Below are 15,883 nucleotides of genomic sequence, written 5' to 3' on the forward strand. Positions count from 1 at the left end.
ATTATGTGCGCATATTTTAATAGGTGCGATCATACCAGCACTAATGCACCGGATCCCATCAGAACTCCGCAGTTAAGCGTGCTTGGGCGAGAGTAGTACTAGGATGGGTGACCTCCTGGGAAGTCCTCGTGTTGCACCTCTTTTTTTTTTTTTTTTTTTTTTTTTTTTTTTTTTTTTTTTTTTTTTTTTTTTTTTTTTTTTTTTTTACGTCGTGCTTACCCTCGTTCTTTAAACGGCGCTATCTTGAATAGTTTAGCTAAAGCGAGTCTCAATGACCTCATTTTAGGCAAGCTCGCACGGGCCCCGCAGGGATTCGCAGCTCGACTTACCCTACGTCGCAAGACACGCATATGATAATTATGTGCGCATATTATAATAGGTGCGATCATACCAGCACTAATGCACCGGATCCCATCAGAACTCTGCAGTTAAGCGTGCTTGGGCGGGAGTAGTACTAGGATGGGTGACCTCCTGGGAAGTCCTCGTGTTGCACCTCTTTTTTTTTTTTTTTTTTTTTTTTTTTTTTTTTTTTTTTTTTTTTTACGTCGTGCTTGCCCTCGTTCTTTAAACGGCGCTATCTTGAATAGTTTAGCTAAAGCGAGTCTCAATGACCTCATTTTAGGCAAGTTCGCACGGGCCCCGCAGGGTTTCGCAACTCGACTTACCCTACATCGCGAGACATGCATATGATAATTATGTGCGCATATTTTAATAGGTGCGATCATACCAGCACTAATGCACCGGATCCCATCAGAACTCCGCAGTTAAGCGTGCTTGGGCGAGAGTAGTACTAGGATGGGTGACCTCCTGGGAAGTCCTCGTGTTGCACCTCTTTTTTTTTTTTTTTTTTTTTTTTTTTTTTTTTTTACGTCGTGCTTACCCTCGTTCTTTAAACGGCGCTATCTTGAATAGTTTAGCTAAAGCGAGTCTCAATGACCTCATTTTAGGCAAGCTCGCACGGGCCCCGCAGGGATTCGCAGCTCGACTTACCCTACGTCGCAAGACACGCATATGATAATTATGTGCGCATATTATAATAGGTGCGATCATACCAGCACTAATGCACCGGATCCCATCAGAACTCCGCAGGTAAGCGTGCTTGGGCGGGAGTAGTACTAGGATGGGTGACCTCCTGGGAAGTCCTCGTGTTGCACCTCTTTTTTTTTTTTTTTTTTTTTTTTTTTTTTTTTTTTTTTTTTTTTTTTTTTTACGTCGTGCTTACCCTCGTTCTTTAAACGGCGCTATCTTGAATAGTTTAGCTAAAGCGAGTCTCAATGACCTGATTTTAGGCAAGCTCCCACAGGCCCCGCAGGGATTTGCAACTCGACTTACCCTACGTCGCGAGACATGCATATGATAATTATGTGCGCATATTATAATAGGTGCGATCATACCAGCACTAATGCACCGGATCCCATCAGAACTCCGCAGTTAAGCGTGCTTGGGCGAGAGTAGTACTAGGATGGGTGACCTCCTGGGAAGTCCTTGTGTTGCACCTCTTTTTTTTTTTTTTTTTTTTTTTTTTTTTTTTTTTTTTTTTTTTTTTTTTTTTTTTTTTTACGTCGTGCCTACCCTCGTTCTTTAAACGGCACTATCTTGAATAGTTTAGCTAAAGCGAGTCTCAATGACCTCATTTTAGGCAAGCTCGCACGGGCCCCGCAGGGATTCGCAGCTCGACTTACCCTACGTCGCAAGACATGCATATGATAATTATGTGCGCATATTTTAATAGGTGCGATCATACCAGCACTAATGCACCGGATCCCATCAGAACTCCGCAGTTAAGCGTGCTTGGGCGAGAGTAGTACTAGGATGGGTGACCTCCTGGGAAGTCCTCGTGTTGCACCTCTTTTTTTTTTACGTCGTGCTTTCCCTCGTTCTTTAAACGGCGCTATCTTGAATAGTTTAGCTAAAGCGAGTCTCAATGACCTCATTTTAGGCAAGCTCGCACGGGCCCCGCAGGGATTCGCAGCTCGACTTACCCTACGTCGCAAGACATGCATATGATAATTATGTGCGCATATTATAACAGGTGCGATCATACCAGCACTAATGCACCGGATCCCATCAGAACTCCGCAGTTAAGCGTGCTTGGGCGGGAGTAGTACTAGGATGGGTGACCTCCTGGGAAGTCCTCGTGTTGCACCTCTTTTTTTTTTTTTTTTTTTTTTTTACGTCGTGCTTACCCTCGTTCTTTAAACGGCGCTATCTTGCACAGTTTAGTTAAAGCGAGTCTCAATGACCTGATTTTAGGCAAGCTCCCACGGGCCCCGCAGGGATTTGCAACTCGACTTACCCTACGTCGCGAGACATGCATATGATAATTATGTGCGCATATTTTAATAGGTGCGATCATACCAGCACTAATGCACCGGATCCCATCAGAACTCCGTAGTTAAGCGTGCTTGGGCGAGAGTAGTATGTGTTGCACCTCTTTTTTTTTTTTTTTTTTTTTTTTTTTTTTTTTTTTTTTTTTTTTTTTTTTTTTTTTACGTCGTGCTTACCCTCGTTCTTTAAACGGCGCTATCTTGAATAGTTTAGCTAAAGCGAGTCTCAATGACCTCATTTTAGGCAAGCTCGCACGGGCCCCGCAGGGATTCGCAGCTCAACTTACCCTACGTCGCAAGACATGCATATGATAATTATGTGCGCATATTATAATAGGTGCGATCATACCAGCACTAATGCACCGGATCCCATCAGAACTCCGCAGTTAAGCGTGCTTGGGCGAGAGTAGTACTAGGATGGGTGACCTCCTGGGAAGTCCTCGTGTTGCACCTCTTTTTTTTTTACGTCGTGCTTACCCTCGTTCTTTAAACGGCGCTATCTTGCACAGTTTAGTTAAAGCGAGTCTCAATGACCTGATTTTAGGCAAGCTCCCACGGGCCCCGCAGGGATTTGCAACTCGACTTACCCTACGTCGCGAGACATGCATATGATAATTATGTGCGCATATTTTAATAGGTGCGATCATACCAGCACTAATTCACCGGATCCCATCAGAACTCCGCAGTCAAGCGTGCTTGGGCGAGAGTAGTACTAGGATGGGTGACCTCCTGGGAAGTCCTCGTGTTGCACCTCTTTTTTTTTTTTTTTTTTTTTTTTTTTTTTTTTTTTTTTTTTACGTCGTGCCTACCCTCGTTCTTTAAACGGCGCTATCTTGAATAGTTTAGCTAAAGCGAGTCTCAATGACCTCATTTTAGGCAAGTTCGCACGGGCCCCGCAGGGTTTCGCAACTCGACTTACCCTACGTCGCGAGACATGCATATGATAATTATGTGCGCATATTATAATAGATGCGATCATACCAGCACTAATGCACCGGATCCCATCAGAACTCCGCAGTTAAGCGTGCTTGGGCGAGAGTAGTACTAGGATGGGTGACCTCCTGGGAAGTCCTCGTGTTGCACCTCTTTTTTTTTTTTTTTTTTTTTTTACGTCGTGCTTACCCTCGTTCTTTAAACGGCGCTATCTTGCACAGTTTTGTTAAAGCGAGTCTCAATGACCTGATTTTAGGCAAGCTCGCACGGGCCCCGCAGGGATTTGCAATTCGACTTACCCTACGTCGCGAGACATGCATATGATAATTATGTGCGCATATTTTAATAGGTGCGATCATACCAGCACTAATTCACCGGATCCCATCAGAACTCCGCAGTTAAGCGTGCTTGGGCTAGAGTAGTACTCGGATGGGTGACCTCCTGGGAAGTCCTCGTGTTGCACCTCTTTTTTTTTTTTTTTTTTTTTTTTTTTTTTTTTTTTTTTTACGTCGTGCTTACCCTCGTTCTTTAAACGGCGCTATCTTGAATAGTTTAGCTAAAGCGAGTCTCAATGACCTGATTTTAGGCAAGCTCCCACAGGCCCCGCAGGGATTTGCAACTCGACTTACCCTACGTCGCGAGACATGCATATGATAATTATGTGCGCATATTATAATAGGTGCGATCATACCAGCACTAATGCACCGGATCCCATCAGAACTCCGCAGTTAAGCGTGCTTGGGCGAGAGTAGTACTAGGATGGGTGACCTCCTGGGAAGTCCTTGTGTTGCACCTCTTTTTTTTTTTTTTTTTTTTTTTTTTTTTTTTTTTTTTTTTTTTTTTTTTTTTACGTCGTGCCTACCCTCGTTCTTTAAACGGCACTATCTTGAATAGTTTAGCTAAAGCGAGTCTCAATGACCTCATTTTAGGCAAGCTCGCACGGGCCCCGCAGGGATTCGCAGCTCGACTTACCCTACGTCGCAAGACATGCATATGATAATTATGTGCGCATATTTTAATAGGTGCGATCATACCAGCACTAATGCACCGGATCCCATCAGAACTCCGCAGTTAAGCGTGCTTGGGCGAGAGTAGTACTAGGATGGGTGACCTCCTGGGAAGTCCTCGTGTTGCACCTCTTTTTTTTTTACGTCGTGCTTTCCCTCGTTCTTTAAACGGCGCTATCTTGAATAGTTTAGCTAAAGCGAGTCTCAATGACCTCATTTTAGGCAAGCTCGCACGGGCCCCGCAGGGATTCGCAGCTCGACTTACCCTACGTCGCAAGACATGCATATGATAATTATGTGCGCATATTATAACAGGTGCGATCATACCAGCACTAATGCACCGGATCCCATCAGAACTCCGCAGTTAAGCGTGCTTGGGCGGGAGTAGTACTAGGATGGGTGACCTCCTGGGAAGTCCTCGTGTTGCACCTCTTTTTTTTTTTTTTTTTTTTTTTACGTCGTGCTTACCCTCGTTCTTTAAACGGCGCTATCTTGCACAGTTTAGTTAAAGCGAGTCTCAATGACCTGATTTTAGGCAAGCTCCCACGGGCCCCGCAGGGATTTGCAACTCGACTTACCCTACGTCGCGAGACATGCATATGATAATTATGTGCGCATATTTTAATAGGTGCGATCATACCAGCACTAATGCACCGGATCCCATCAGAACTCCGTAGTTAAGCGTGCTTGGGCGAGAGTAGTATGTGTTGCACCTCTTTTTTTTTTTTTTTTTTTTTTTTTTTTTTTTTTTTTTTTTTTTTTTTTTTTTTTTTTTTTTTTTTTACGTCGTGCTTACCCTCGTTCTTTAAACGGCGCTATCTTGAATAGTTTAGCTAAAGCGAGTCTCAATGACCTCATTTTAGGCAAGCTCGCACGGGCCCCGCAGGGATTCGCAGCTCAACTTACCCTACGTCGCAAGACATGCATATGATAATTATGTGCGCATATTATAATAGGTGCGATCATACCAGCACTAATGCACCGGATCCCATCAGAACTCCGCAGTTAAGCGTGCTTGGGCGAGAGTAGTACTAGGATGGGTGACCTCCTGGGAAGTCCTCGTGTTGCACCTCTTTTTTTTTTACGTCGTGCTTACCCTCGTTCTTTAAACGGCGCTATCTTGCACAGTTTAGTTAAAGCGAGTCTCAATGACCTGATTTTAGGCAAGCTCCCACGGGCCCCGCAGGGATTTGCAACTCGACTTACCCTACGTCGCGAGACATGCATATGATAATTATGTGCGCATATTTTAATAGGTGCGATCATACCAGCACTAATTCACCGGATCCCATCAGAACTCCGCAGTCAAGCGTGCTTGGGCGAGAGTAGTACTAGGATGGGTGACCTCCTGGGAAGTCCTCGTGTTGCACCTCTTTTTTTTTTTTTTTTTTTTTTTTTTTTTTTTTTTTTTTTTTACGTCGTGCCTACCCTCGTTCTTTAAACGGCGCTATCTTGAATAGTTTAGCTAAAGCGAGTCTCAATGACCTCATTTTAGGCAAGTTCGCACGGGCCCCGCAGGGTTTCGCAACTCGACTTACCCTACGTCGCGAGACATGCATATGATAATTATGTGCGCATATTATAATAGGTGCGATCATACCAGCACTAATGCACCGGATCCCATCAGAACTCCGCAGTTAAGCGTGCTTGGGCGAGAGTAGTACTAGGATGGGTGACCTCCTGGGAAGTCCTCGTGTTGCACCTCTTTTTTTTTTTTTTTTTTTTTTTACGTCGTGCTTACCCTCGTTCTTTAAACGGCGCTATCTTGCACAGTTTTGTTAAAGCGAGTCTCAATGACCTGATTTTAGGCAAGCTCGCACGGGCCCCGCAGGGATTTGCAATTCGACTTACCCTACGTCGCGAGACATGCATATGATAATTATGTGCGCATATTTTAATAGGTGCGATCATACCAGCACTAATTCACCGGATCCCATCAGAACTCCGCAGTTAAGCGTGCTTGGGCTAGAGTAGTACTCGGATGGGTGACCTCCTGGGAAGTCCTCGTGTTGCACCTCTTTTTTTTTTTTTTTTTTTTTTTTTTTTTTTTTTTTTTTTTTTTTTTTTTTTTTTTTTTTTTTTTTTTTTTTTTTTACGTCGTGCTTACCCTCGTTCTTTAAACGGCGCTATCTTGAATAGTTTAGCTAAAGCGAGTCTCAATGACCTCATTTTAGGCAAGTTCGCACGGGCCCCACAGGGATTCGCAGCTCGACTTACCCTACGTCGCGAGACATGCATATGATAATTATGTGCGCATATTTTAATAGGTGCGATCATACCAGCACTAATGCACCGGATCCCATCAGAACTCCGCAGTTAAGCGTGCTTGGGCGAGAGTAGTACCAGGATGGGTGACCTCCTGGGAAGTCCTCGTGTTGCACCTATTTTTTTTTTTTTTTTTTTTTACGTCGTGCTTACCCTCGTTCTTTAAACGGCGCTATCTTGCACAGTTTAGTTAAAGCGAGTCTCAATGACCTGATTTAGGCAAGCTCGCACGGGCCCCGCAGGGATTTGCAACTCGACTTACCCTACGTCGCGAGACATGCATATGATAATTATGTGCGCATATTTTAATAGGTGCGATCATACCAACACTAATTCACCGGATCCCATCAGAACTCCGCAGTTAAGCGTGCTTGGGCGAGAGTAGTACTAGGATGGGTGACCTCCTGGGAAGTCCTCGTGTTGCACCTCTTTTTTTTTTTTTTTTTTTTTTTTTTTTTTTTTTTTTTTTTTTTTTTTTTTTTTTACGTCGTGCCTACCCTCGTTCTTTAAACGGCACTATCTTGAATAGTTTAGCTAAAGCGAGTCTCAATGACCTGATTTTAGGCAAGCTCGCACGGGCCCCGCAGGGATTCGCAGCTCGACTTACCCTACGTCGCAAGACATGCATATGATAATTATGTGCGCATATTTTAATAGGTGCGATCATACCAGCACTAATGCACCGGATCCCATCAGAACTCCGCAGTTAAGCGTGCTTGGGCGAGAGTAGTACTAGGATGGGTGACCTCCTGGGAAGTCCTCGTGTTGCACCTCTTTTTTTTTTTTTTTTTTTTTTTTTTTTTTTTTTTTACGTCGTGCCTACCCTCGTTCTTTAAACGGCACTATCTTGAATAGTTTAGCTAAAGCGAGTCTCAATGACCTCATTTTAGGCAAGCTCGCACGGGCCCCGCAGGGATTCGCAGCTCGACTTACCCTACGTCGCAAGACATGCATATGATAATTATGTGCGCATATTTTAATAGGTGCGATCATACCAGCACTAATGCACCGGATCCCATCAGAACTCCGCAGTTAAGCGTGCTTGGGCGAGAGTAGTACTAGGATGGGTGACCTCCTGGGAAGTCCTCGTGTTGCACCTCTTTTTTTTTTTTTTTTTTTTTTTTACGTCGTGCTTACCCTCGTTCTTTAAACGGCGCTATCTTGCACAGTTTTGTTAAAGCGAGTCTCAATGACCTGATTTTAGGCAAGCTCCCACGGGCCCCGCAGGGATTTGCAACTCGACTTACCCTACGTCGCGAGACATGCATATGATAATTTTGTGCGCATATTTTAATAGGTGCGATCATACCAGCACTAATTCACCGGATCCCATCAGAACTCCGCAGTTAAGCGTGCTTGGGCGAGAGTAGTACTAGGATGGGTGACCTCCTGGGAAGTCCTCGTGTTGCACCTCTTTTTTTTTTTTTTTTTTTTTTTTTACGTCGTGCTTGCCCTCGTTCTTTAAACGGCGCTATCTTGAATAGTTTAGCTAAAGCGAGTCTCAATGACCTCATTTTAGGCAAGTTCGCACGGGCCCCGCAGGGTTTCGCAACTCGACTTACCCTACGTCGCGAGACATGCATATGATAATTATGTGCGCATATTTTAATAGGTGCGATCATACCAGCACTAATGCACCGGATCCCATCAGAACTCCGCAGTTAAGCGTGCTTGGGCGAGAGTAGTACTAGGATGGGTGACCTCCTGGGAAGTCCTCGTGTTGCACCTCTTTTTTTTTTTTTTTTTTTTTTTTTTTTTTTTTTTTTTACGTCGTGCCTACGCTCGTTCTTTAAACGGCACTATCTTGAATAGTTTAGCTAAAGCGAGTCTCAATGACCTCATTTTAGGCAAGCTCGCACGGGCCCCGCAGGGATTCGCAGCTCGACTTACCCTACGTCGCAAGACATGCATATGATAATTATGTGCGCATATTATAATAGGTGCGATCATACCAGCACTAATGCACCGGATCCCATCAGAACTCCGCAGTTAAGCGTGCTTGGGCGAGAGTAGTACTAGGATGGGTGATCTCCTGGGAAGTCCTTGTGTTGCACCTCTTTTTTTTTTTTTTTTTTTTTTTTTTTTTTTTTTTTTTTTTTTTTTTTTTTTTTTTTTTTTTTTTTACGTCGTGCCTACCCTCGTTCTTTAAACGGCACTATCTTGAATAGTTTAGCTAAAGCGAGTCTCAATGACCTCATTTTAGGCAAGCTCGCACGGGCCCCGCAGGGATTCGCAGCTCGACTTACCCTACGTCGCAAGACATGCATATGATAATTATGTGCGCATATTTTAATAGGTGCGATCATACCAGCACTAATGCACCGGATCCCATCAGAACTCCGCAGTTAAGCGTGCTTGGGCGAGAGTAGTACTAGGATGGGTGACCTCCTGGGAAGTCCTCGTGTTGCACCTCTTTTTTTTTTTTTTTTTTTTTTACGTCGTGCTTACCCTCGTTCTTTAAACGGCGCTATCTTGCACAGTTTTGTTAAAGCGAGTCTCAATGACCTGATTTTAGGCAAGCTCCCACGGGCCCCGCAGGGATTTGCAACTCGACTTACCCTACGTCGCGAGACATGCATATGATAATTTTGTGCGCATATTTTAATAGGTGCGATCATACCAGCACTAATTCACCGGATCCCATCAGAACTCCGCAGTTAAGCGTGCTTGGGCGAGAGTAGTACTAGGATGGGTGATCTCCTGGGAAGTCCTCGTGTTGCACCTCTTTTTTTTTTTTTTTTTTTTTACGTCGTGCTTGCCCTCGTTCTTTAAACGGCGCTATCTTGAATAGTTTAGCTAAAGCGAGTCTCAATGACCTCATTTTAGGCAAGTTCGCACGGGCCCCGCAGGGTTTCGCAACTCGACTTACCCTACGTCGCGAGACATGCATATGATAATTATGTGCGCATATTTTAATAGGTGCGATCATACCAGCACTAATGCACCGGATCCCATCAGAACTCCGCAGTTAAGCGTGCTTGGGCGAGAGTAGTACTAGGATGGGTGACCTCCTGGGAAGTCCTCGTGTTGCACCTCTTTTTTTTTTTTTTTTTTTTTTTTTTTTTTTTTTTTTTTTTTTTTTTTTTTACGTCGTGCTTACCCTCGTTCTTTAAACGGCGCTATCTTGAATAGTTTAGCTAAAGCGAGTCTCAATGACCTCATTTTAGGCAAGCTCGCACGGGCCCCGCAGGGATTCGCAGCTCGACTTACCCTACGTCGCAAGACACGCATATGATAATTATGTGCGCATATTATAATAGGTGCGATCATACCAGCACTAATGCACCGGATCCCATCAGAACTCCGTAGTTAAGCGTGCTTGGGCGGGAGTAGTACTAGGATGGGTGACCTCCTGGGAAGTCCTCGTGTTGCACCTCTTTTTTTTTTTTTTTTTTTTTTTTACGTCGTGCTTACCCTCGTTCTTTAAACGGCGATATCTTGAATAGTTTAGCTAAAGCGAGTCTCAATGACCTCATTTTAGGCAAGCTCGCACGGGCCCCGCAGGGATTCGCAGCTCGACTTACCCTACGTCGCAAGACACGCATATGATAATTATGTGCGCATATTTTAATAGGTGCGATCATACCAGCACTAATGCACCGGATCCCATCAGAACTCCGCAGTTAAGCGTGCTTGGGCGAGAGTAGTACTAGGATGGGTGACCTCCTGGGAAGTCCTCGTGTTGCACCTCTTTTTTTTTTTTTTTTTTTTTTTTTTACGTCGTGCTTACCCTCGTTCTTTAAACGGCGCTATCTTGCACAGTTTTGTTAAAGCGAGTCTCAATGACCTGACTTTAGGCAAGCTCCCACGGGCCCCGCAGGGATTTGCAACTCGACTTACCCTACGTCGCGAGACATGCATATGATAATTTTGTGCGCATATTTTAATAAGTGCGATCATACCAGCACTAATTCACCGGATCCCATCAGAACTCCACAGTTAAGCGTGCTTGGGCGAGAGTAGTACTAGGATGGGTGACCTCCTGGGAAGTCCTCGTGTTGCACCTCTTTTTTTTTTTTTTTTTTTTTTTTTTTTACGTCGTGCTTACCCTCGTTCTTTAAACGGCGCTATCTTGCACAGTTTTGTTAAAGCGAGTCTCAATGACCTGACTTTAGGCAAGCTCCCACGGGCCCCGCAGGGATTTGCAACTCGAATTACCCTACGTCGCGAGACATGCATATGATAATTTTGTGCGCATATTTTAATAGGTGCGATCATACCAGCACTAATTCACCGGATCCCATCAGAACTCCACAGTTAAGCGTGCTTGGGCGAGAGTAGTACTAGGATGGGTGACCTCCTGGGAAGTCCTCGTGTTGCACCTCTTTTTTTTTTTTTTTTTTTTTTTTACGTCGTGCTTACCCTCGTTCTTTAAACGGCGCTATCTTGCACAGTTTTGTTAAAGCGAGTCTCAATGACCTGACTTTAGGCAAGCTCCCACGGGCCCCGCAGGGATTTGCAACTCGACTTACCCTACGTCGCGAGACATGCATATGATAATTTTGTGCGCATATTTTAATAGGTGCGATCATACCAGCACTAATTCACCGGATCCCATCAGAACTCCACAGTTAAGCGTGCTTGGGCGAGAGTAGTACTAGGATGGGTGACCTCCTGGGAAGTCCTCGAGTTGCACCTCTTTTTTTTTTTTTTTTTTTTTTTTACATCGTGCTTGCCCTCGTTCTTTAAACGGCGCTATCTTGAATAGTTTAGCTAAAGCGAGTCTCAATGACCTCATTTTAGGCAAGCTCGCACGGGCCCCGCAGGGATTCGCAGCTCGACTTACCCTACGTCGCAAGACACGCATATGATAATTATGTGCGCATATTATAATAGGTGCGATCATACCAGCACTAATGCACCGGATCCCATCAGAACTCCGCAGTTAAGCGTGCTTGTGCGGGAGTAGTACTAGGATGGGTGACCTCCTGGGAAGTCCTCGTGTTGCACCTCTTTTTTTTTTTTTTTTTTTTTTTTTTTTTTTTTTTTACGTCGTGCTTGCCCTCGTTCTTTAAACGGCGCTATCTTGAATAGTTTAGCTAAAGCGAGTCTCAATGACCTCATTTTAGGCAAGTTCGCACGGGCCCCGCAGGGTTTCGCAACTCGACTTACCCTACATCGCGAGACATGCATATGATAATTATGTGCGCATATTTTAATAGGTGCGATCATACCAGCACTAATGCACCGGATCCCATCAGAACTCCGCAGTTAAGCGTGCTTGGGCGAGAGTAGTACTAGGATGGGTGACCTCCTGGGAAGTCCTCGTGTTGCACCTCTTTTTTTTTTTTTTTTTTTTTTTTTTTTTTTTTTTTTTTTTTTTTTTTTTTTTTTACGTCGTGCTTACCCTCGTTCTTTAAACGGCGCAATCTTGAATAGTTTAGCTAAAGCGAGTCTCAATGACCTCATTTTAGGCAAGCTCGCACGGGCCCCGCAGGGATTCGCAGCTCGACTTACCCTACGTCGCAAGACACGCATATGATAATTATGTGCGCATATTATAATAGGTGCGATCATACCAGCACTAATGCACCGGATCCCATCAGAACTCTGCAGTTAAGCGTGCTTGGGCGGGAGTAGTACTAGGATGGGTGACCTCCTGGGAAGTCCTCGTGTTGCACCTATTTTTTTTTTTTTTACGTCGTGCTTGCCCTCGTTCTTTAAACGGCGCTATCTTGAATAGTTTAGCTAAAGCGAGTCTCAATGACCTCATTTTAGGCAAGTTCGCACGGGCCCCGCAGGGTTTCGCAACTCGACTTACCCTACATCGCGAGACATGCATATGATAATTATGTGCGCATATTTTAATAGGTGCGATCATACCAGCACTAATGCACCGGATCCCATCAGAACTCCGCAGTTAAGCGTGCTTGGGCGAGAGTAGTACTAGGATGGGTGACCTCCTGGGAAGTCCTCGTGTTGCACCTCTTTTTTTTTTTTTTTTTTTTTTTTTTTTTTTTTTTTTTTTTTTTTTTTTTTTTTTTTTTTTTTTTTTTACGTCGTGCTTACCCTCGTTCTTTAAACGGCGCTATCTTGAATAGTTTAGCTAAAGCGAGTCTCAATGACCTCATTTTAGGCAAGCTCGCACGGGCCCCGCAGGGATTCGCAGCTCGACTTACCCTACGTCGCAAGACACGCATATGATAATTATGTGCGCATATTATAATAGGTGCGATCATACCAGCACTAATGCACCGGATCCCATCAGAACTCCGCAGTTAAGCGTGCTTGGGCGGGAGTAGTACTAGGATGGGTGACCTCCTGGGAAGTCCTCGTGTTGCACCTCTTTTTTTTTTTTTTTTTTTTTTTTTTTTTTTTTTTTTTTTTTTTTTTTTTTTTTTTTTTTTTTTTTACGTCGTGCTTACCCTCGTTCTTTAAACGGCGCTATCTTGCACAGTTTAGTTAAAGCGAGTCTCAATGACCTGATTTTAGGCAAGCTCGCACGGGCCCCGCAGGGATTTGCAACTCGACTTACCCTACGTCGCGAGACATGCATATGACAATTATGTGCGCATATTATAATAGGTGCGATCATACCAGCACTAATGCACCGGATCCCATTAGAACTCCGCAGTTAAGCGTGCTTGTGCGAGAGTAGTACTAGGATGGGTGACCTCTTGGGAAGTCCTCGTGTTACACCTCTTTTTTTTTTTTTTTTTTTTTTTTTTTTTTTTTTTTACGTCGTGCTTACCCTCGTTCTTTAAACGGCGCTATCTTGAATAGTTTAGCTAAAGCGAGTCTCAATGACCTGATTTTAGGCAAGCTCCCACAGGCCCCGCAGGGATTCGCAGCTCGACTTACCCTACGTCGCAAGACATGCATATGATAATTATGTGCGCATATTATAATAGGTGCGATCATACCAGCACTAATGCACCGGATCCCATCAGAACTCCGCAGTTAAGCGTGCTTGGGCGAGAGTAGTACTAGGATGGGTGACCTCCTGGGAAGTCCTTGTGTTGCACCTTTTTTTTTTTTTTTTTTTTTTTTTTTTTTTTTTTTTTTTTTACGTCGTGCCTACCCTCGTTCTTTAAACGGCACTATCTTGAATAGTTTAGCTAAAGCGAGTCTCAATGACCTCATTTTAGGCAAGCTCGCACGGGCCCCGCAGGGATTCGCAGCTCGACTTACCCTACGTCGCAAGACATGCATATGATAATTATGTGCGCATATTTTAATAGGTGCGATCATACCAGCACTAATGCACCGGATCCCATCAGAACTCCGCAGTTAAGCGTGCTTGGGCGAGAGTAGTACTAGGATGGGTGACCTCCTGGGAAGTCCTCGTGTTGCACCTCTTTTTTTTTTTTTTTTTTTTTTTTACGTCGTGCTTACCCTCGTTCTTTAAACGGCGCTATCTTGCACAGTTTTGTTAAAGCGAGTCTCAATGACCTGATTTTAGGCAAGCTCCCACGGGCCCCGCAGGGATTTGCAACTCGACTTACCCTACGTCGCGAGACATGCATATGATAATTTTGTGCGCATATTTTAATAGGTGCGATCATACCAGCACTAATTCACCGGATCCCATCAGAACTCCGCAGTTAAGCGTGTTTGGGCGAGAGTAGTACTAGGATGGGTGACCTCCTGGGAAGTCCTCGTGTTGCACCTCTTTTTTTTTTTTTTTTTTTTTTTTTTTACGTCGTGCTTGCCCTCGTTCTTTAAACGGCGCTATCTTGAATAGTTTAGCTAAAGCGAGTCTCAATGACCTCATTTTAGGCAAGTTCGCACGGGCCCCGCAGGGATTTGCAACTCGACTTACCCTACGTCGCGAGACATGCATATGACAATTATGTGCGCATATTATAATAGGTGCGATCATACCAGCACTAATGCACCGGATCCCATCAGAACTCCGCAGTTAAGCGTGCTTGTGCGAGAGTAGTACTAGGATGGGTGACCTCCTGGGAAGTCCTCGTGTTACACCTCTTTTTTTTTTTTTTTTTTTTTTTTTTTTTTTTTTTTTTTTTTTTTTTTTTACGTCGTGCTTACCCTCGTTCTTTAAACGGCGCTATCTTGCACAGTTTAGTTAAAGCGAGTCTCAATGACCTGATTTTAGGCAAGCTCGCACGGGCCCCGCAGGGATTTGCAACTCGACTTACCCTACGTCGCGAGACATGCATATGACAATTATGTGCGCATATTATAATAGGTGCGATCATACCAGCACTAATGCACCGGATCCCATTAGAACTCCGCAGTTAAGCGTGCTTGTGCGAGAGTAGTACTAGGATGGGTGACCTCCTGGGAAGTCCTCGTGTTACACCTCTTTTTTTTTTTTTTTTTTTTTTTTTTTTTTTTTTTACGTCGTGCTTACCCTCGTTCTTTAAACGGCGCTATCTTGAATAGTTTAGCTAAAGCGAGTCTCAATGACCTGATTTTAGGCAAGCTCCCACAGGCCCCGCAGGGATTCGCAGCTCGACTTACCCTACGTCGCAAGACATGCATATGATAATTATGTGCGCATATTATAATAGGTGCGATCATACCAGCACTAATGCACCGGATCCCATCAGAACTCCGCAGTTAAGCGTGCTTGGGCGAGAGTAGTACTAGGATGGGTGACCTCCTGGGAAGTCCTTGTGTTGCACCTTTTTTTTTTTTTTTTTTTTTTTTTTTTTTTTTTTTTACGTCGTGCTTACCCTCGTTCTTTAAACGGCGCTATCTTGAATAGTTTAGCTAAAGCGAGTCTCAATGACCTCATTTTAGGCAAGCTCGCACGGGCCCCGCAGGGATTCGCAGCTCGACTTACCCTACGTCGCAAGACACGCATATGATAATTATGTGCGCATATTATAATAGGTGCGATCATACCAGCACTAATGCACCGGATCCCATCAGAACTCCGTAGTTAAGCGTGCTTGGGCGGGAGTAGTACTAGGATGGGTGACCTCCTGGGAAGTCCTCGTGTTGCACCTCTTTTTTTTTTTTTTTTTTTTTTTTACGTCGTGCTTACCCTCGTTCTTTAAACGGCGATATCTTGAATAGTTTAGCTAAAGCGAGTCTCAATGACCTCATTTTAGGCAAGCTCGCACGGGCCCCGCAGGGATTCGCAGCTCGACTTACCCTACGTCGCAAGACACGCATATGATAATTATGTGCGCATATTTTAATAGGTGCGATCATACCAGCACTAATGCACCGGATCCCATCAGAACTCCGCAGTTAAGCGTGCTTGGGCGAGAGTAGTACTAGGATGGGTGACCTCCTGGGAAGTCCTCGTGTTGCACCTCTTTTTTTTTTTTTTTTTTTTTTTTTACGTCGTGCTTACCCTCGTTCTTTAAACGGCGCTATCTTGCACAGTTTTGTTAAAGCGAGTCTCAATGACCTGACTTTAGGCAAGCTCCCACG

General features: G+C 44.4%; 47 non-coding genes across 47 annotated transcripts; all 47 read left to right on the forward strand.

Moving 5' to 3' along the window:
• Positions 1 to 21: 21 nt before the first annotated feature.
• LOC148558482 (5S ribosomal RNA) lies at positions 22 to 140 on the forward strand. The gene has a single exon (XR_015891896.1). It is a non-coding gene; the product is annotated as a 5S ribosomal RNA (ribosomal RNA).
• Positions 141 to 377: 237 nt separating this feature from the next.
• Positions 378 to 496, forward strand: LOC148558483 (5S ribosomal RNA). Its single transcript, XR_015889253.1, has one exon. It is a non-coding gene; the product is annotated as a 5S ribosomal RNA (ribosomal RNA).
• A 217-nt stretch (positions 497 to 713) lies between these two features.
• LOC148558484 (5S ribosomal RNA) lies at positions 714 to 832 on the forward strand. The gene has a single exon (XR_015891897.1). It is a non-coding gene; the product is annotated as a 5S ribosomal RNA (ribosomal RNA).
• A 206-nt stretch (positions 833 to 1,038) lies between these two features.
• LOC148558485 (5S ribosomal RNA) lies at positions 1,039 to 1,157 on the forward strand. Its single transcript, XR_015889428.1, has one exon. It is a non-coding gene; the product is annotated as a 5S ribosomal RNA (ribosomal RNA).
• A 223-nt stretch (positions 1,158 to 1,380) lies between these two features.
• Positions 1,381 to 1,499, forward strand: LOC148558486 (5S ribosomal RNA). The gene has a single exon (XR_015888911.1). It is a non-coding gene; the product is annotated as a 5S ribosomal RNA (ribosomal RNA).
• Positions 1,500 to 1,730: 231 nt separating this feature from the next.
• On the forward strand, positions 1,731 to 1,849 carry LOC148558487 (5S ribosomal RNA). Its single transcript, XR_015891899.1, has one exon. It is a non-coding gene; the product is annotated as a 5S ribosomal RNA (ribosomal RNA).
• Positions 1,850 to 2,030: 181 nt separating this feature from the next.
• LOC148558488 (5S ribosomal RNA) lies at positions 2,031 to 2,149 on the forward strand. The gene has a single exon (XR_015889407.1). It is a non-coding gene; the product is annotated as a 5S ribosomal RNA (ribosomal RNA).
• A 513-nt stretch (positions 2,150 to 2,662) lies between these two features.
• On the forward strand, positions 2,663 to 2,781 carry LOC148558489 (5S ribosomal RNA). The gene has a single exon (XR_015891900.1). It is a non-coding gene; the product is annotated as a 5S ribosomal RNA (ribosomal RNA).
• Positions 2,782 to 2,962: 181 nt separating this feature from the next.
• On the forward strand, positions 2,963 to 3,081 carry LOC148558490 (5S ribosomal RNA). Its single transcript, XR_015889854.1, has one exon. It is a non-coding gene; the product is annotated as a 5S ribosomal RNA (ribosomal RNA).
• Positions 3,082 to 3,294: 213 nt separating this feature from the next.
• On the forward strand, positions 3,295 to 3,413 carry LOC148558491 (5S ribosomal RNA). The gene has a single exon (XR_015889642.1). It is a non-coding gene; the product is annotated as a 5S ribosomal RNA (ribosomal RNA).
• A 194-nt stretch (positions 3,414 to 3,607) lies between these two features.
• LOC148558492 (5S ribosomal RNA) lies at positions 3,608 to 3,726 on the forward strand. The gene has a single exon (XR_015890846.1). It is a non-coding gene; the product is annotated as a 5S ribosomal RNA (ribosomal RNA).
• Positions 3,727 to 3,937: 211 nt separating this feature from the next.
• LOC148558493 (5S ribosomal RNA) lies at positions 3,938 to 4,056 on the forward strand. Its single transcript, XR_015888912.1, has one exon. It is a non-coding gene; the product is annotated as a 5S ribosomal RNA (ribosomal RNA).
• A 224-nt stretch (positions 4,057 to 4,280) lies between these two features.
• LOC148558494 (5S ribosomal RNA) lies at positions 4,281 to 4,399 on the forward strand. The gene has a single exon (XR_015891901.1). It is a non-coding gene; the product is annotated as a 5S ribosomal RNA (ribosomal RNA).
• Positions 4,400 to 4,580: 181 nt separating this feature from the next.
• Positions 4,581 to 4,699, forward strand: LOC148558495 (5S ribosomal RNA). The gene has a single exon (XR_015889418.1). It is a non-coding gene; the product is annotated as a 5S ribosomal RNA (ribosomal RNA).
• A 522-nt stretch (positions 4,700 to 5,221) lies between these two features.
• On the forward strand, positions 5,222 to 5,340 carry LOC148558496 (5S ribosomal RNA). The gene has a single exon (XR_015891902.1). It is a non-coding gene; the product is annotated as a 5S ribosomal RNA (ribosomal RNA).
• Positions 5,341 to 5,521: 181 nt separating this feature from the next.
• Positions 5,522 to 5,640, forward strand: LOC148558497 (5S ribosomal RNA). The gene has a single exon (XR_015889855.1). It is a non-coding gene; the product is annotated as a 5S ribosomal RNA (ribosomal RNA).
• Positions 5,641 to 5,853: 213 nt separating this feature from the next.
• Positions 5,854 to 5,972, forward strand: LOC148558498 (5S ribosomal RNA). Its single transcript, XR_015891903.1, has one exon. It is a non-coding gene; the product is annotated as a 5S ribosomal RNA (ribosomal RNA).
• A 194-nt stretch (positions 5,973 to 6,166) lies between these two features.
• Positions 6,167 to 6,285, forward strand: LOC148558499 (5S ribosomal RNA). The gene has a single exon (XR_015890847.1). It is a non-coding gene; the product is annotated as a 5S ribosomal RNA (ribosomal RNA).
• Positions 6,286 to 6,532: 247 nt separating this feature from the next.
• Positions 6,533 to 6,651, forward strand: LOC148558500 (5S ribosomal RNA). Its single transcript, XR_015888850.1, has one exon. It is a non-coding gene; the product is annotated as a 5S ribosomal RNA (ribosomal RNA).
• A 191-nt stretch (positions 6,652 to 6,842) lies between these two features.
• Positions 6,843 to 6,961, forward strand: LOC148558501 (5S ribosomal RNA). Its single transcript, XR_015890439.1, has one exon. It is a non-coding gene; the product is annotated as a 5S ribosomal RNA (ribosomal RNA).
• A 226-nt stretch (positions 6,962 to 7,187) lies between these two features.
• LOC148558502 (5S ribosomal RNA) lies at positions 7,188 to 7,306 on the forward strand. Its single transcript, XR_015891904.1, has one exon. It is a non-coding gene; the product is annotated as a 5S ribosomal RNA (ribosomal RNA).
• Positions 7,307 to 7,513: 207 nt separating this feature from the next.
• On the forward strand, positions 7,514 to 7,632 carry LOC148558503 (5S ribosomal RNA). The gene has a single exon (XR_015891905.1). It is a non-coding gene; the product is annotated as a 5S ribosomal RNA (ribosomal RNA).
• A 195-nt stretch (positions 7,633 to 7,827) lies between these two features.
• Positions 7,828 to 7,946, forward strand: LOC148558504 (5S ribosomal RNA). Its single transcript, XR_015889047.1, has one exon. It is a non-coding gene; the product is annotated as a 5S ribosomal RNA (ribosomal RNA).
• Positions 7,947 to 8,142: 196 nt separating this feature from the next.
• On the forward strand, positions 8,143 to 8,261 carry LOC148558505 (5S ribosomal RNA). The gene has a single exon (XR_015891906.1). It is a non-coding gene; the product is annotated as a 5S ribosomal RNA (ribosomal RNA).
• A 209-nt stretch (positions 8,262 to 8,470) lies between these two features.
• Positions 8,471 to 8,589, forward strand: LOC148558506 (5S ribosomal RNA). The gene has a single exon (XR_015890141.1). It is a non-coding gene; the product is annotated as a 5S ribosomal RNA (ribosomal RNA).
• A 237-nt stretch (positions 8,590 to 8,826) lies between these two features.
• Positions 8,827 to 8,945, forward strand: LOC148558507 (5S ribosomal RNA). Its single transcript, XR_015891907.1, has one exon. It is a non-coding gene; the product is annotated as a 5S ribosomal RNA (ribosomal RNA).
• Positions 8,946 to 9,138: 193 nt separating this feature from the next.
• On the forward strand, positions 9,139 to 9,257 carry LOC148558508 (5S ribosomal RNA). The gene has a single exon (XR_015890185.1). It is a non-coding gene; the product is annotated as a 5S ribosomal RNA (ribosomal RNA).
• A 192-nt stretch (positions 9,258 to 9,449) lies between these two features.
• LOC148558509 (5S ribosomal RNA) lies at positions 9,450 to 9,568 on the forward strand. Its single transcript, XR_015891908.1, has one exon. It is a non-coding gene; the product is annotated as a 5S ribosomal RNA (ribosomal RNA).
• A 222-nt stretch (positions 9,569 to 9,790) lies between these two features.
• Positions 9,791 to 9,909, forward strand: LOC148558510 (5S ribosomal RNA). The gene has a single exon (XR_015889662.1). It is a non-coding gene; the product is annotated as a 5S ribosomal RNA (ribosomal RNA).
• Positions 9,910 to 10,104: 195 nt separating this feature from the next.
• On the forward strand, positions 10,105 to 10,223 carry LOC148558511 (5S ribosomal RNA). The gene has a single exon (XR_015891910.1). It is a non-coding gene; the product is annotated as a 5S ribosomal RNA (ribosomal RNA).
• A 197-nt stretch (positions 10,224 to 10,420) lies between these two features.
• LOC148558512 (5S ribosomal RNA) lies at positions 10,421 to 10,539 on the forward strand. The gene has a single exon (XR_015891172.1). It is a non-coding gene; the product is annotated as a 5S ribosomal RNA (ribosomal RNA).
• Positions 10,540 to 10,738: 199 nt separating this feature from the next.
• LOC148558513 (5S ribosomal RNA) lies at positions 10,739 to 10,857 on the forward strand. The gene has a single exon (XR_015890533.1). It is a non-coding gene; the product is annotated as a 5S ribosomal RNA (ribosomal RNA).
• A 195-nt stretch (positions 10,858 to 11,052) lies between these two features.
• Positions 11,053 to 11,171, forward strand: LOC148558514 (5S ribosomal RNA). Its single transcript, XR_015891158.1, has one exon. It is a non-coding gene; the product is annotated as a 5S ribosomal RNA (ribosomal RNA).
• Positions 11,172 to 11,366: 195 nt separating this feature from the next.
• Positions 11,367 to 11,485, forward strand: LOC148558515 (5S ribosomal RNA). The gene has a single exon (XR_015890143.1). It is a non-coding gene; the product is annotated as a 5S ribosomal RNA (ribosomal RNA).
• A 207-nt stretch (positions 11,486 to 11,692) lies between these two features.
• On the forward strand, positions 11,693 to 11,811 carry LOC148558516 (5S ribosomal RNA). The gene has a single exon (XR_015891911.1). It is a non-coding gene; the product is annotated as a 5S ribosomal RNA (ribosomal RNA).
• Positions 11,812 to 12,037: 226 nt separating this feature from the next.
• Positions 12,038 to 12,156, forward strand: LOC148558517 (5S ribosomal RNA). Its single transcript, XR_015889672.1, has one exon. It is a non-coding gene; the product is annotated as a 5S ribosomal RNA (ribosomal RNA).
• Positions 12,157 to 12,341: 185 nt separating this feature from the next.
• LOC148558518 (5S ribosomal RNA) lies at positions 12,342 to 12,460 on the forward strand. Its single transcript, XR_015891912.1, has one exon. It is a non-coding gene; the product is annotated as a 5S ribosomal RNA (ribosomal RNA).
• Positions 12,461 to 12,699: 239 nt separating this feature from the next.
• On the forward strand, positions 12,700 to 12,818 carry LOC148558519 (5S ribosomal RNA). The gene has a single exon (XR_015889429.1). It is a non-coding gene; the product is annotated as a 5S ribosomal RNA (ribosomal RNA).
• Positions 12,819 to 13,055: 237 nt separating this feature from the next.
• LOC148558520 (5S ribosomal RNA) lies at positions 13,056 to 13,174 on the forward strand. The gene has a single exon (XR_015891546.1). It is a non-coding gene; the product is annotated as a 5S ribosomal RNA (ribosomal RNA).
• Positions 13,175 to 13,381: 207 nt separating this feature from the next.
• LOC148558521 (5S ribosomal RNA) lies at positions 13,382 to 13,500 on the forward strand. Its single transcript, XR_015889141.1, has one exon. It is a non-coding gene; the product is annotated as a 5S ribosomal RNA (ribosomal RNA).
• Positions 13,501 to 13,711: 211 nt separating this feature from the next.
• Positions 13,712 to 13,830, forward strand: LOC148558522 (5S ribosomal RNA). Its single transcript, XR_015891913.1, has one exon. It is a non-coding gene; the product is annotated as a 5S ribosomal RNA (ribosomal RNA).
• A 195-nt stretch (positions 13,831 to 14,025) lies between these two features.
• Positions 14,026 to 14,144, forward strand: LOC148558523 (5S ribosomal RNA). Its single transcript, XR_015889886.1, has one exon. It is a non-coding gene; the product is annotated as a 5S ribosomal RNA (ribosomal RNA).
• A 198-nt stretch (positions 14,145 to 14,342) lies between these two features.
• Positions 14,343 to 14,461, forward strand: LOC148558524 (5S ribosomal RNA). Its single transcript, XR_015891316.1, has one exon. It is a non-coding gene; the product is annotated as a 5S ribosomal RNA (ribosomal RNA).
• Positions 14,462 to 14,682: 221 nt separating this feature from the next.
• On the forward strand, positions 14,683 to 14,801 carry LOC148558525 (5S ribosomal RNA). Its single transcript, XR_015891487.1, has one exon. It is a non-coding gene; the product is annotated as a 5S ribosomal RNA (ribosomal RNA).
• Positions 14,802 to 15,007: 206 nt separating this feature from the next.
• Positions 15,008 to 15,126, forward strand: LOC148558526 (5S ribosomal RNA). The gene has a single exon (XR_015889142.1). It is a non-coding gene; the product is annotated as a 5S ribosomal RNA (ribosomal RNA).
• A 206-nt stretch (positions 15,127 to 15,332) lies between these two features.
• Positions 15,333 to 15,451, forward strand: LOC148558527 (5S ribosomal RNA). Its single transcript, XR_015889674.1, has one exon. It is a non-coding gene; the product is annotated as a 5S ribosomal RNA (ribosomal RNA).
• A 195-nt stretch (positions 15,452 to 15,646) lies between these two features.
• LOC148558528 (5S ribosomal RNA) lies at positions 15,647 to 15,765 on the forward strand. Its single transcript, XR_015891914.1, has one exon. It is a non-coding gene; the product is annotated as a 5S ribosomal RNA (ribosomal RNA).
• Positions 15,766 to 15,883: the final 118 nt, after the last annotated feature.

The sequence above is a fragment of the Arachis ipaensis genome, chromosome B6 (genome assembly GCF_059453495.1).
Source record: "Arachis ipaensis isolate K30076 ecotype BB chromosome B6, ASM5945349v1, whole genome shotgun sequence".
NCBI classification, from domain to species: domain Eukaryota; kingdom Viridiplantae; phylum Streptophyta; class Magnoliopsida; order Fabales; family Fabaceae; genus Arachis; species Arachis ipaensis.